Source organism: Lepus europaeus, chromosome 1 (genome assembly GCF_033115175.1).
Source record: "Lepus europaeus isolate LE1 chromosome 1, mLepTim1.pri, whole genome shotgun sequence".
Classification (NCBI taxonomy): Eukaryota; Metazoa; Chordata; class Mammalia; order Lagomorpha; family Leporidae; genus Lepus; species Lepus europaeus.
In genome coordinates, this window is record NC_084827.1 from 85300701 (window position 1) to 85313698 (window position 12998).

General features: G+C 41.7%; 1 protein-coding gene across 5 annotated transcripts in view; it reads right to left on the minus strand.

Moving 5' to 3' along the window:
- The window catches only part of GTDC1 (glycosyltransferase like domain containing 1), a 435900-nt gene that overhangs the window by 16877 nt on the left and 406025 nt on the right, over nt 1-12998 (minus strand). The window lies entirely within an intron of this gene.

The following is a 12998-nucleotide window of genomic DNA, read 5'->3' on the forward strand; positions in this document are numbered from 1 at the left end:
GGGATACTTGCACTATAGAGCTTTAATCTAGGTTACAGCCTGAGAACACATGTATAAGGATTGAAGTCAGGCTGTAAAGATATAGTGGTTCCCCATTATGTGCAGTTTCATCTATGGTTTTAGTTACCCATGGCTAACTGAGGTCCTAAAATATTAAATGGGAAGTTCCAGAAATAAGGTGTAAACTGCATGCTGTTGCACAATGGAATCTCTTGCTATCCAGTTCCATCCTGCCTGGACAGTGAACCATACCTTGATCTAGTGGTACACATGGCCCACCTGTTAGTCACTTAGTGGCTGTCTTGGTTATCTCACTGTCATACTGCAGTACTTGTGTTCAAATAAGCCTTACTTCACTTAAATAATGGTCCCAAGGCACTTGGCTAGTGATGCTGGCAATTTGAATACGCTAAAAATAAGCCATAAAATGCTTCCTTTAAAAGAAAGGTCAGAGTTCTCAATGTATGAAAGAAAAAAAAATGCATGCAGAGGTAGCTGAGATCTACAGTAAGAACGGGGTCTTCTATCCATTCTTTTCTTCTCTGTGAAGAAAAAAATTCCATTCATTCTAGTTTTGCCATCATCTCTCAAACTGAAAATTTACAGCCACAGTGCATGACAAGTGCTTAGTTAAGACGGGAAAGGAATTAAATTTATGTATGTGTGTATTCATAAAAAAAAAAAATCCCAGTATATACAGGGTTGGTACTATCTGTGGTTTTAGGCATCAACTGGGGATCTTGGAACATTTCCCCTGTGGATAAATTGGGAGGGACCACTGTACCTGAAAGCAGACTGGACTGGCCACACCAAGGATGAAGGCTGGGGAGGTAGCTGAAACCACACTGGGCAAGTCAGAACAGGTGGTACTTAACTTTGGTCAGGACAAGGGAGGAGTCCTCCTTTTCTGAGATACATAGGCTTCAACTTTAGGAAGTATGAATTAGTGAAGGCTCACAGGATGGAACAGCGGACTACTTCAGTTAAACCCACAGGTAATGGTACCTAAGTTAGGTGAATTCAGTGAAAAAGGAGACAGATCCCCGAGGGTATCTGGAGATGAAATGATCAAAAACTTACACTAGGCTGGCAGGAATAACTGTGACTGGCTTAGAGCAAGTGTTTGCAACTGCCTGACGGTGGGGGTTAGGATTGGGAGTGCAGCTTGGTATCCGAATGGTGAGGTTTAAAATTCGTTTTGAAAAAGTGAATTACAATTTTTTCATAATAAAGATTTCAGGAAGCATCACTGTGTGAAATCCCCCTTGGAGTGGGAATATACAACTCATTTTAAAAACTGAGAAACCCTAAGCTCCAAAGTCCCTTTCAGCTCTAATTTCTTTTGGATGAATTCATTTTACCGGTAAAGGAAGGCTGAAAGGGACACGGTGATGTGGCCAATCAGTGGCAATGCTGGAGGTAGATCTTGAGACATAAATTCCAGGATGGTGTTCATTCCACTGTAGCAAATATCTCTGATGGTTCCAATTTTAAAATGAAATAATTTAGGCGAGGAGAGACAGAGCTGGAAAAGCTCACTGGTCAGATCCAGATACTCACTCCCTGTTGCACTGCTTTCCATCAGAGTCCTGTTCTGATAGGCATTGCTGGGAACTTCAGGAACGCTAAAACAGGCAGGCTTGCCACAACAGTCCCTTATTGGGGCAAATATTTTGACCACACCACACTCCAAATCATGACCATATACAACTACAGGAATTCAGAAGAAAAATACCAAAGCAATGTATAGCAGCTACATTCCAAGATTTCCTCTCTATCAACCTTAATTTATACACGTAATTTACGGGTTTTTCAAATTAGGATGTTTCCAATTTCCTTTCCATCTCTTAATGTCCTGATTTCCCCATTAATTCATTAATTAATTTCCTGTGTTTGCCACAAATGCACATTTCTCATATACTTTGAGGATAGTTTATGAAAATGAAAGATCATTTTCCCTTAGCAATGATTTCATAGTTACGACTTTCAAGAACAATTTCTTGAGAGATGTTTTGGGAGTTGTGTTCCGGAACATATTACTTCATGTGCTTCCCCCTGGTAGGAGGGATAAATGATCTTGCCTTGAGAGATGCCCTGAATCTTCTGGTTTCCATAGAAAAGATAACTATTCCACTCACAGAAGCAGCAGGAGAAGACTTTAAGCCAGAGGATGGCACGCCTGGGAGTGACCAAAGGAAAAGGCTGATTCTCACAGGACACACTAGGGAATTAGAGTTGTTACCAGTTACTTGTGCCTGGTGAATCTCCTGAGCATTTGGGAGGGAAGGAGAGTGTCAGAGTTAATAAACCTTCCTGGAGGAAGGCAGGAGAGCTTCTCAGGTACCGAGTGGGAAACTTACTCGCCAAGGACTGAATGAGAGCTGGGCCAGGGTGGCCTGGCCCTGCAGCCGGGATGTTGCAGACTCCTCCATGGTATCTGACTCTGTTTCAGAAGTTCTGTTCTTCACCTGTAAAGTGATCTCTCACAGCTACACCACTGCCCTGTCAATGGCAGCCAAGCGACAAGTGACCACTATGCAGTTGACACATGCTTTACAGCCAAAAAAATGAACAGAGGTGCGATGAAGCTACAGAAAAGGGAAGGGAAAAGGAAGATACACGAGGGAACACTGGTGTTGGGATTTTACCAGGTGGCAAATGTGCCCACTTAAAAAACAAATAACACAGGACTTGAAGGTACATAGGTAGGTGTCCAGATGCACTCAGGAAATGGCAAACAGAACAGGATATCATGAGAAATTAGGCTGGGGTCAAATTTTGAAGAACCTCACTGCACACAAAGGAAATTCAAGTTCATCCTTCAGACAATCCATGAGACAGATACTTGTTATTGTTATGCTATAGGGAGCCTCTTTTTGGATGCTCTGGGTTTAGAAAGAACGCTGATAACAACAAGTGGATGAACTGAACATCAGAGGGTCCACAGGCTGGGAGAGAAATCTGAAGCCTTTGATGGAGGCAAAATCCCAGCGTTTAAGAGCAAGAACTGGAAAAGAGGTAAGAGAAACAGGGCAAAGTATGGGGTGAATGATGAATAGGATCTTAGTAACCTGTTGAGTATGGAGTAGCAGAGAAGGGATTGAGGCAAGGAAATTTTTTTATTATCAGTTTTTTTCTTTCTTGGAATTATTTTTATGTGATACATTCTTTGGTGTGAAATTACTGAGTCAGATGAAGGATACAGAAACTCATATGGCTCAGGAAAAATAATTTACATTGCCATCATCATATACACAGATGGTGCCTCACTAGTTGGGTAGTCTTAGTTATGACAATGCCTCTACTTTTATTGCTTTGGCCAATGCAACTGCTCTCTCATAAATTCTTGGCATTTATTTAATTAATGTTAGGGTTACAGATTTTTTCCCTAAAGTTTGACTTAGTATTTATTTGTTCTGATGTCATCTCCTCTATTGTTTTGTAGCTGTGTGACCTCAGGCAAGTGATTTAATTTGAAGTTTCGTGTCCACATCTGTCTATAGGGGAGAGTATTTTTGCATATTAAAGAGACTATTGTGATATAAAATGAGATAGCAGAACTAAAGCCTAGATTTTCAGTAGTTTATGGTACTTACAATGTGTTGATGCTATTTCAAAACTTTATTTATAATAGCTATTCAGAATATACTCATACACCTCATTTATGTTCAGTTTTATTCACATAAGGAATGATGCATACGTTGTCTGTCTATATTACTGTATTTATGTGAGTGCTTAGGATATACATGTGAAGAATATATATATATATATAAAACTTGTTTTTTTATCAGAAGCTATTAATTTTACTCAATTTCTTGTTGTCACTAAGAAAAAATTATTACATTTTAGGATGGGGATAAGTATATTGTTAAATGTTGTCATCCAAGGTTTACTGGGTATTACATGTATAGACAAGTTGGGTTTATTTCTGAATTCCCCTTTTCTGCCCATTTGTGCACTTCCACGTTTGTGAATCTGGAATGCTAACATTTCGTACACGTTCTTATTCTAGCAAAACATATTTTCCTGCACGATTCCTTTGTAAGTGATTCCCGTGACCTTCGAACATTTACTTGTTTACTTTGAATTTTTGAACCACTTTGTGAAGATATATAAAGTGATATTAGGGTACATTAATAGAAATCTTGTCCAGGAGCTGGGAACTCAGCCCATGTGTCCATGACATAGCAGGGACTCAAGCACTTGAGCCATCGCCAGCTGGCTCCCAAGGTGTGCACTGGTAGGTAGCTGTAATTGGGATTGGAGCCAGGATTCTAACCCAGACATCAGGACATGGCCAGCAGCTCTCCCAAGCAGCACCTTAACAACTATGCCTAATGTCTTCTGCTGCTCCTTAGTTTCTTCCTTCATATTCTTGGGAAACTGAGCCTTCCATTCATGCTCTTGAGAAAGAATCTACAGCCCCAAGAATCATGTGGAAGTGGCTGTCTACTGAGAATCTACATCAGATTCCTGATGCTAGAACTGAGGTAATGTAAGTCATGATAATATTTGTTTGATGATCTAAGTAACTAGATTGCTCTAAGAGTCGCTCATAAGCATTAAGAGATAATATATTCAAATTGATTTAAAATGTTACAATATAAAAAAGGGCATGTTATAACAAAATATAATCATATAAACATTTTTGCTATTCCCATCAGACAGTAAGATTTCAGAGGGGAGAAACTTGTCTTTGTCAAAATCATTTATTTAGTACCAGAACATAATAGGAACTCAGTAAATAGTTCTATGTTAGAGAACAAAGGGTGATAAAATTTTAAAACTACAAGAAAAATGAATAGGTTTATGGAATGGTGTGGTCTGGAGAGAATAAATTTATTCAGATCTTCCTGGTGCACTTACTTCATCTCACATACAATCTTTTGATAATTCAATATTGATCAATATATTGATAACTTTCCTTCTACTGGACTATCCACGCAGCAACGGTTTAAAGTTTTTTAATAATGTGACATAAATTATTTGTATTCTTAGAACTTTTCCAGTATCTTCCCCTTAGTGTAGCTGCTCTGTTGAAAATGAGATAGCAGCTGAGAGTAGAGTGAGAGGGTAGGGAAATGTTATATAATTATCAAACATTTCCCTCCAGAGCTTAGAACAGGAATTTGCCAAGATCACAGTAATAACCATGGTCAAGCCAGATACTAACCAGAAGCCTTCCACATACTGTTAGTAACCTCAGAGGTGAACCAGAAGGGCTCCTGTCTGCCAAAATCATGGTTCAGGTTTTTACTTTCCCTGCAACTTTTTGGTCTTCCTAATGTCTTAAGTGGAAACTCCTTCTCTTAGCATATATGCAGTATGGAGAGGCGAGACCTCACGCAAGGCTCTGCCTGCTCACAGAAAAGAATATTTTGTTTAGAATGACCATTTGTGGGAAATCATTAAGTATACAAACACATTCCATTGGTTTGATATCTTAGGCATTTACTGCTTCTTCTTTTTAATCATCTCAAGGGCAAACAATGTGACCTTGTCATGAGAACTGGCCCAAACTCAAATATTTGCATTGAGGAACTTCTAGGCTTTTGGGTTCATTTGTAACACAGGGACTGATGCAGATGTTTGATGTAGCGGAATGCCCTTTAATTTTCTGAATAAAAATGAACTTTTAAGGTACAGTGCCATTAATGTCTTCCTTCGATCCAAAATGCATTAAAAACTCTGAGGGGGAAGTCTCTGAGTCTTAGACTCTCTCTGCACAGCAGTTTCAAAAGCACTCTCCCCCAAATTATCTAATTGTGCTGAAATTCTCATTAGAACTCACTGAAGTGGATAGGGCAGGTGGTTTTATTATTATTTCCCTTTCCCATCTCCTTCTTTTTTTATTGCACAGATGGATTAACTGAGGTTAACTTAGCTACGGGACTCAGCCCCAAATCCACTTTGCTGATTTTAATTCCTGTAAACCAGATTTCTCAGTCATGGCGCTACTGCTACCGCAGCTTGGATAATGCTGTCTTAGGCACTGTAAGTTGTTTAGCAGCATCCCTGCTCTCTATCTACTAAATGCCAGGAGCACCACCCTCTTATTCAACAATTCAGACCGTCAAACATTTCTCTGGATATTATCAAATGCCTCACAGGTAAGGGGAACTCCCCTAGTTGACAGCTACTCTAAGCATCTCAAAAGGCCACGTCACCTTTCAGTGATAATTAATGACACTTCTACAGAAACCACCTCTGCTTCTGACTGACTGTGCCTTGTGGGACACAGCTGCTGCATGCGTCTTCAGACACCAGCTGGCTCAGTTCCATCAGTTCCAAGAGGTCCTTACTCAGCTGGGTTAGCCTTACCCAAATCAGGGCAGCAACCTCAGGGTTAGTGTTCTCTCTCAAGAGCCCCAGGCCATGATGTATAGATTAAAGAAGTGTGGTGGTCGATGGTGTGGTTCACCAAATATTACCATCCCTTTCCATTCTCGGTACAAAGGAAGATGGCACTTCCTGGCCCTCCTCATGACTGGGCAGTGCCTTGGGACAAGTTCTGGGCAACCTGCTGAGTGGAACTTCGCACAGCTTCTAAACGAATCACTGAACTGCTAATATCAGGCGCTCCTGAGCTTTCTCCTGCTTCTGGCATGGTAAGTGGTACTGAGGAGATGCTGGGTGCTTGGGTTTCTCTCTCAGGATGGGTCCTTGAGTGACCATAATAAATTGAACACTTCTGGACCGGCGCCATGGCTCACTCGGTTAATCCTCTGCCTGCAGCGCCGGCATCCCATACGGGTGCCGGGTTCTAGTCCCGGTTGCTCCTCTTCCAGTCCAGCTCTCTGCTGTGGCCTGGGAGTGCAGTGGAGGATGGCCCAAGTGCTTGGGCCCTGCACCCGCATGGGAGACCAGGAGGAGGCACCTGGCTCCTGGCCATTTGGGGGCAGAACCAGCGGAAGGAAGACCTTTCTCTCTGTTTCTCTCTCTCACTGTCTAACTCTGCCTGTCAAATAAAAAAAAAATTTAAAAAAAATTGAGCACTTCTGCCCTCTGCAAACAAAACAAAACAAAACAACACACAGTGTGCACAAGGTATGTGTCTTATGTGTTGTAAGGCACAGCGATTGGAAGGTTGTCTGTTACCTTGGCATACTCCAGCTCATTTCTAACTTATGTAAGAGTTGAATGATAAGAAAAGGAGAATAAACAATTTACATTAAATCAAATCAAAGTCACTAAGACTAAAACAGAAAATAATATAAAATCATCTAAAACTTGCTTAAATCTTAGTGCTCTGTCCAGAAAATGTTAGCATTTTCACTCACTAACTCTTTTTTTTTTTTTTTGACAGGCAGAGTGGACAGTGAGAGAGAGAGACAGAAAGGTCTTCCTTTTGCCGTTGGTTCACCCTCCAATGGCCGCTGCGGCTGGCGCACTGCAACCGGCGCACCGCGCTGATCCGATGGCAGGAGCCAGGTGCTTCTCCTGGTCTCCCATGGGGTGCAGGGCCCAAGCACTTGGGCCATCCTCCACTGCCTTCCCGGGCCACAGCAGAGAGCTGGCCTGGAAGAGGGGCAACCGGGACAGAATCTGGCGCCCCAACCGGGACTAGAACCCGGTGTGCCGGTGCCGCAAGGTGGAGGATTAGCCTGTTGAGCCACGGCGCCGGCAATCATATGGCTTTATTCTTCAATTTGTTAATGTCCCACAAACTTTTTGAAGTACACTTGCACAGCATCTTTGGGCATTGTCTCCTCTAGTTGTCAATGTGTTGTGCAAAATTACTGAGTGATTTTTCTCCTCTTGACAAATTGTAAATCCATTGGTGCCCTTTTCTACTTTGTACTTCCAATACTTAGAACAAAGGATAAATAATAGTTGGATGAGTGAATGAATAAACTGTATCTTATGAGGTTATTTTGGAAAGCAGTTCCTATTTTTAAATCTGAATGCCCAGACCTTGAAAACTTGAAAACCGGTATAGAACCGGCGCCCCAACCGGGACTAGAAACCAGAGTGCTGGCGTCGCAGGTGGAGGATTAGCCTAGTGAGCCGCGGTGCTGGCCGGTTTCTTCACATCTAATAGGGTAGGCAAATTTACTATTTTATTACACTCAACTCTTCCATTTGTTGATTCAGACAGTACTTCCTGACCACAAAATATGTGCCAAGAATTATTTGGGACATATTTCCATGCCATATTGGTACTGACAACCTTCTCATGATGCAGACAGACAGAAGTTGGGAACCCACTTTAACATCACAGGTGAAGGGCAGTTACTTAGAAAATGAGGCTGAGATTTTTTTTTTCCTTTAACTTTTCTTCAAAGAAAGTGGAAACTTTTTTTTGCATGAGTTGCCACAATTTTCCCACCATTACCATCTACTGCATTTTTATCTGTAAAAAAAAGGGAAAGTTTTGTGTGTTTGTATGCATAGCGCAGTTTAGGCACTGGCTTTGGAGGTGGACTGGCAAACTTTGAATTGTGGCTTCCTAACTGACTGGCTGTGTGGTTTCAGGTAAGTGACTTAACTTCTCTGTGCCTTAATTTTTTCAGCTGTAAAATGGTAATTCAAACAGTACCAAATTCTCCGTGCTTTTGAGCAGTCTAAAAATAAGGCAATGTGGAAAGGGCTCAGAACAATATCTGGCTCAGGCTAAGTGCTCAAGAAATGTCAGTTTTAATGTTTTAAAGAATTGGTCCAATAAGTAATTGAATAAAACACTGGCGTGGGATGACAAGTTCCAAATGTCAGAGAACATGTGTACTTTATTCACCGTTTCATCCTAGATGTCTAGCACAGGCTTGGCACAAAGAAGATGTTTAAAAAATGTTATCTGCTGCAGGCATTTAATACAGCACTGAAGTTGCTATTTGAGACACCCACGTCCTCCACTGGGGTGCCTAGTTGGAGCTCTGTCTCCACTTCCCATCCAGCTTCCTGGCAATGTACCTGAGAGGTGGCAGGCAATGGCTCAAGTGTTTGTGTCCCTGCCACTCACACAGAAGACTTAGACTGAGTTTCACTTCTTGGCTTCAGTCTGGCCAGCCTTGTCTGTTGTGGGCATCTGAGGGAGTGAACCAGAACATGGAAGATCTCTCTGTCTCATTGCCCTTTAAATAAAATGAATGTAAAAAATTAAATAAAAAAAATTGCTGAACAAACTGGTAGTGATTAAGGATGAGCAGAGGGGCCCCCAGTGTATATTCCCAACTTGGCCACTATCTTCCTCCTGTGTCACCTGCTGCACCCAGCTGTGAGACTCAAGGGAGGTCATGAACCTTCCAGAATCTCCGCTCTTTTGCAATGAAGAGCTACAAACTATGACAAAAATCTTAATTCTACTACACTTTTCAGGAAAAGTAGTGGGGAAAAAACCTTACATTTTCTACTTGAAAAATAACAATATGGAGAGTGTAGAAGGTTGCTGCATTATAGGTTGAGAATTAAATGTAAATAAGTTTTCTCTGATAATGTGGTGGTTAATGTAGAATACAAAAATGTATAGGAATGAAACAGACATCTTGTGATACGATCGTTGTTTTTAGTCCTTGTTTACACTCATGTGGAATTGTGGTCTTCCTACTTTTTACTTGTTGAATGTTATAGTTAGTGGTGAACTGGACCTGTGATTACAGAGTGGATTGAAATTATGTCTTTGCAAAAATTACAGAAAAAAGAAAGGAAGTACAGAGGGGGATGGGAGGGTAGTATGGTTTTCTTTGAATAGTACCTGTGAAATACATGAAATCTGTTCTTGTTATATTAGTTAAAAATTTTAATTTTAAAAAGAATTTTAATGCTGATTGCATCATCACGAAGGGCAGGAAACTTGTTGGTACAAGTCAAATGGAACAGGACCAGGTAAGAACTAAACTCTTGATAAAAAGTAGTTATTTATAGCATAGTAATAATTATGACTGCAGGTAAGTTTCAGAAAACCACTTTCCTACAAATGTTAGTAGTGTGGAGAGTAATTCTTCTGGTCTGTATTATAGAGTACAGAAGTTGACTTTATACTCCAGGTCATAAATACGTTCATATAGTGTCAAGAAGAGAGAATAAGTAAAGAAATACACATCTTCTAGGTAACCCTTTTTTGTAGACAAAGAGTTAAGAAGTTAATATTTGTAGATGGATTTAAGCATTTATAAATTTTCAAAATGCCTGGAAAACAGGCACAACTACCCATTAAACTAGAGGGGGAATAGAAATGGCTGAAGTTTCATAGAATGGCTTGCTAGGGACCCTTTGGAGTAAAGATTAGCAAATGGCCATCTAAGGACACAGCTTGAAAGCTGCTAGGTTCATTCATCCCTTCTACATTTGGCTTCCTCCCATGTGCAAATTGAAGTGCTGTGGCCATAGAGTTGATTCACATCTGAAAGGAGAGAAATGGACCAGTGACTAAGAAAAGAGCCAAGCTGATACTGGGACTAAGAGCAGCTTATATATAGACAGTGTGATATCCCCTCCTGTGGGCTTCTGGTACACTCCATGAATACTTCCCAGAATCCTAGTTACCAGGTAGTTATTTATGTCACTGCAACTCAGAGCTCCTGCAGGGAGACGGAGTCCTGCCCCTTGTAGCACCTGCCTTCCACAGAGCTTAATTATGTGTTGAAGTGAAGCCAAAGGGATCAAGAAGAATGGCCCAGGAATGACTGAGCACGAGGTACTTGGACCCCTACTGCTCCACACCCATTTTCAACCCTCCACATTGCTCTAAATAGTTCAACATCAGTGTGTGGAAGGGAGAGCTGTGATCCCACAAACATGGCTCTTGGAGTAAAAACCTAGCCTTCACAGTGGTGGCCTACAATTATCCCATGGTAAACCTGGCTAAGAAGCCTTCTGTTAGGGGTTTCCTCCACCCTCTTCTCTCAGTCCATCCACAAATGCCTCACAGCCAGCACAAACAAAACTGAGCTTAACAGCTTTGCAAATAAGCTGAATTTTTCTCTTTCTTTCTCTACAGCCGTCCACCTACTAAACTATTTCCTGTGTTTTCCTGGAAGATTTATCTCTAATACAGCCTTTTTAGTGTTCTCTGTGCCTCCACCTCCCACTAGGATCACCCCAGTAGTCTTTCTGCAATTATGCTTACATGTAGAGATACCTTCCTAAAGGAAGGTACGAGTTGCCTCATGTTTTTTTTTTTTTTTTCCTTCCAAGATCCAGGCTCCTAATATCTTAACTTTACTTAATCTGCTTTGATTATGAAGATCCTCCATATTTTGGCTCTACCCAACCTGTGTAAGGTAGATGTTAACTGAGTTAGCAAGGGCAGAATCTCCTGTTCTACTTGGATGAATGACCTCATAGCATTTGTCATCCAAACTGTTTTCTCATTTAAACACCATTTCAAAATGTTTGGTTCCATGTACTTTGCCCATGTCATTTCCCATTTTGGAATAACTTTATCCTTCTTGAGCTACTTGAATAGCTTTCACTATTCAAGTGCTAGCTTTTCAATTAGTGCTTTAAGTCCCATGTGTCAGTGCTAACATATAATTATATTATCTTAGGATTCATTGTTTCCTGTGCTTATAAAGAAATGATACTTTCTCAGCAAAACTACACATTTCTTGAGGACAGGGAATTCGTATTATTTTTCTACTAATTTATTCAATAAATAAATATCTATCAGTTCTAGCATTGTGTCAGGCAGTGCACTGGGTTCTGGATTTTAGAGATAAACAAGTCAGACAAAGCCCCTGATCCTCATAGCACCTATATTCTAGTTTGTGTGTGTGTGTGTGTGTGTGTAAGAGAGAGAGAGAAAGAGATGGGGGAGGCTGGCGCCGCGGCTCAACAGGCTAATCCTCCACCTTGCGGCGCCGGCACACCGGGTTCTAGTCCCGGTCGGGGCACCAGATTCTGTCCCGGTTGCCCCTCTTCCAGGCCAGCTCTCTGCTGTGGCTAGGGAGTGCAGTGGAGGATGGCCCAAGTGCTTGGGCCCTGCACCCCATGGGAGACCAGGAGAAACACCTGGCTCCTGCCATCGGATCAGCGCGGTGCGCCGGCCGCTGCGCGCCAGCCACGGTGGCCATTGGAGGGTGAACCAACAGCAAAAAGGAAGACCTTTCTCTCTGTCTCTCTCTCTCTCACTGTCCACTCTGCCTGTCAAAAAATAAATAAATAAATAAATAAAAGAAAGAAAGAGATGGGGAAAAGAGAGAGAGGGAGGGAGGGGGGGGAGAGAAAGATAAAGATAATTTAATTTTATAATAAATAATTTGAAACAAGTTAACGTTATGAAGAAAAAGTACAGAGCACTGAGAGACCATGGCAAAGCTTCATATTGAAAGAAAATGCCCGGCTAGCACCGCGGCTCACTAGGCTAATCCTCCGCCTGCGGCGCCGGCACCCCGGGTTCTAGTCCCAGTTGCTCCTCTTCCAGTTTAGCTCTCTGCTGTGGCCATGGAGGGCAGTGGAGGATGGCCCAAGTGCTTGGGCCCTGCACCCGCATGGGAGACCGGGAGAAGCACCTGGCTCCTGGCTTCGGATTGGCACAGCACGCTGGCCGTAGTGGCCATTTGGGGGGTGAACCAACGGAAGGAAGGAAGACCTTTCTCTCTCTCTCTCTCTCACTAACTGCCTGCAAAAAAAAAAAAAAAAAAAAAAAAAAAAAAAAGAAAGAAGAAAGAAAGTGCCCATGAGTTGGAATCAGAAGGACAAAAGAGAAGTAAACAGGCAAATGTCCAAAGGGCTAAAGAAGCTTGGGGGAAAAGCTTGAGAAAACATTGCCATCTGTAAACTGCTAAGGTCAGAAAATACACCACAAGAGTGAGGCTGCTGGGTATGAGTGACCTTGTATTGGAATGAAGGATATGCTCAGTGAGTGCAAACTACAGGTGGTCCTTAAGAACTAGGGCATATGAGAACAAAGGTCATTTCTGGGCTTTTATTATTTGTATATTTGGTTTTCAAACAATGTCAACATCCAATGTTTAAAAACCAGGAGCCCTTAATTGCCTATGAAAGTGTGAAGAATGCCCATTTTACAGAGTCAGCCAGGGCAGTGAGAATGCTGGGTG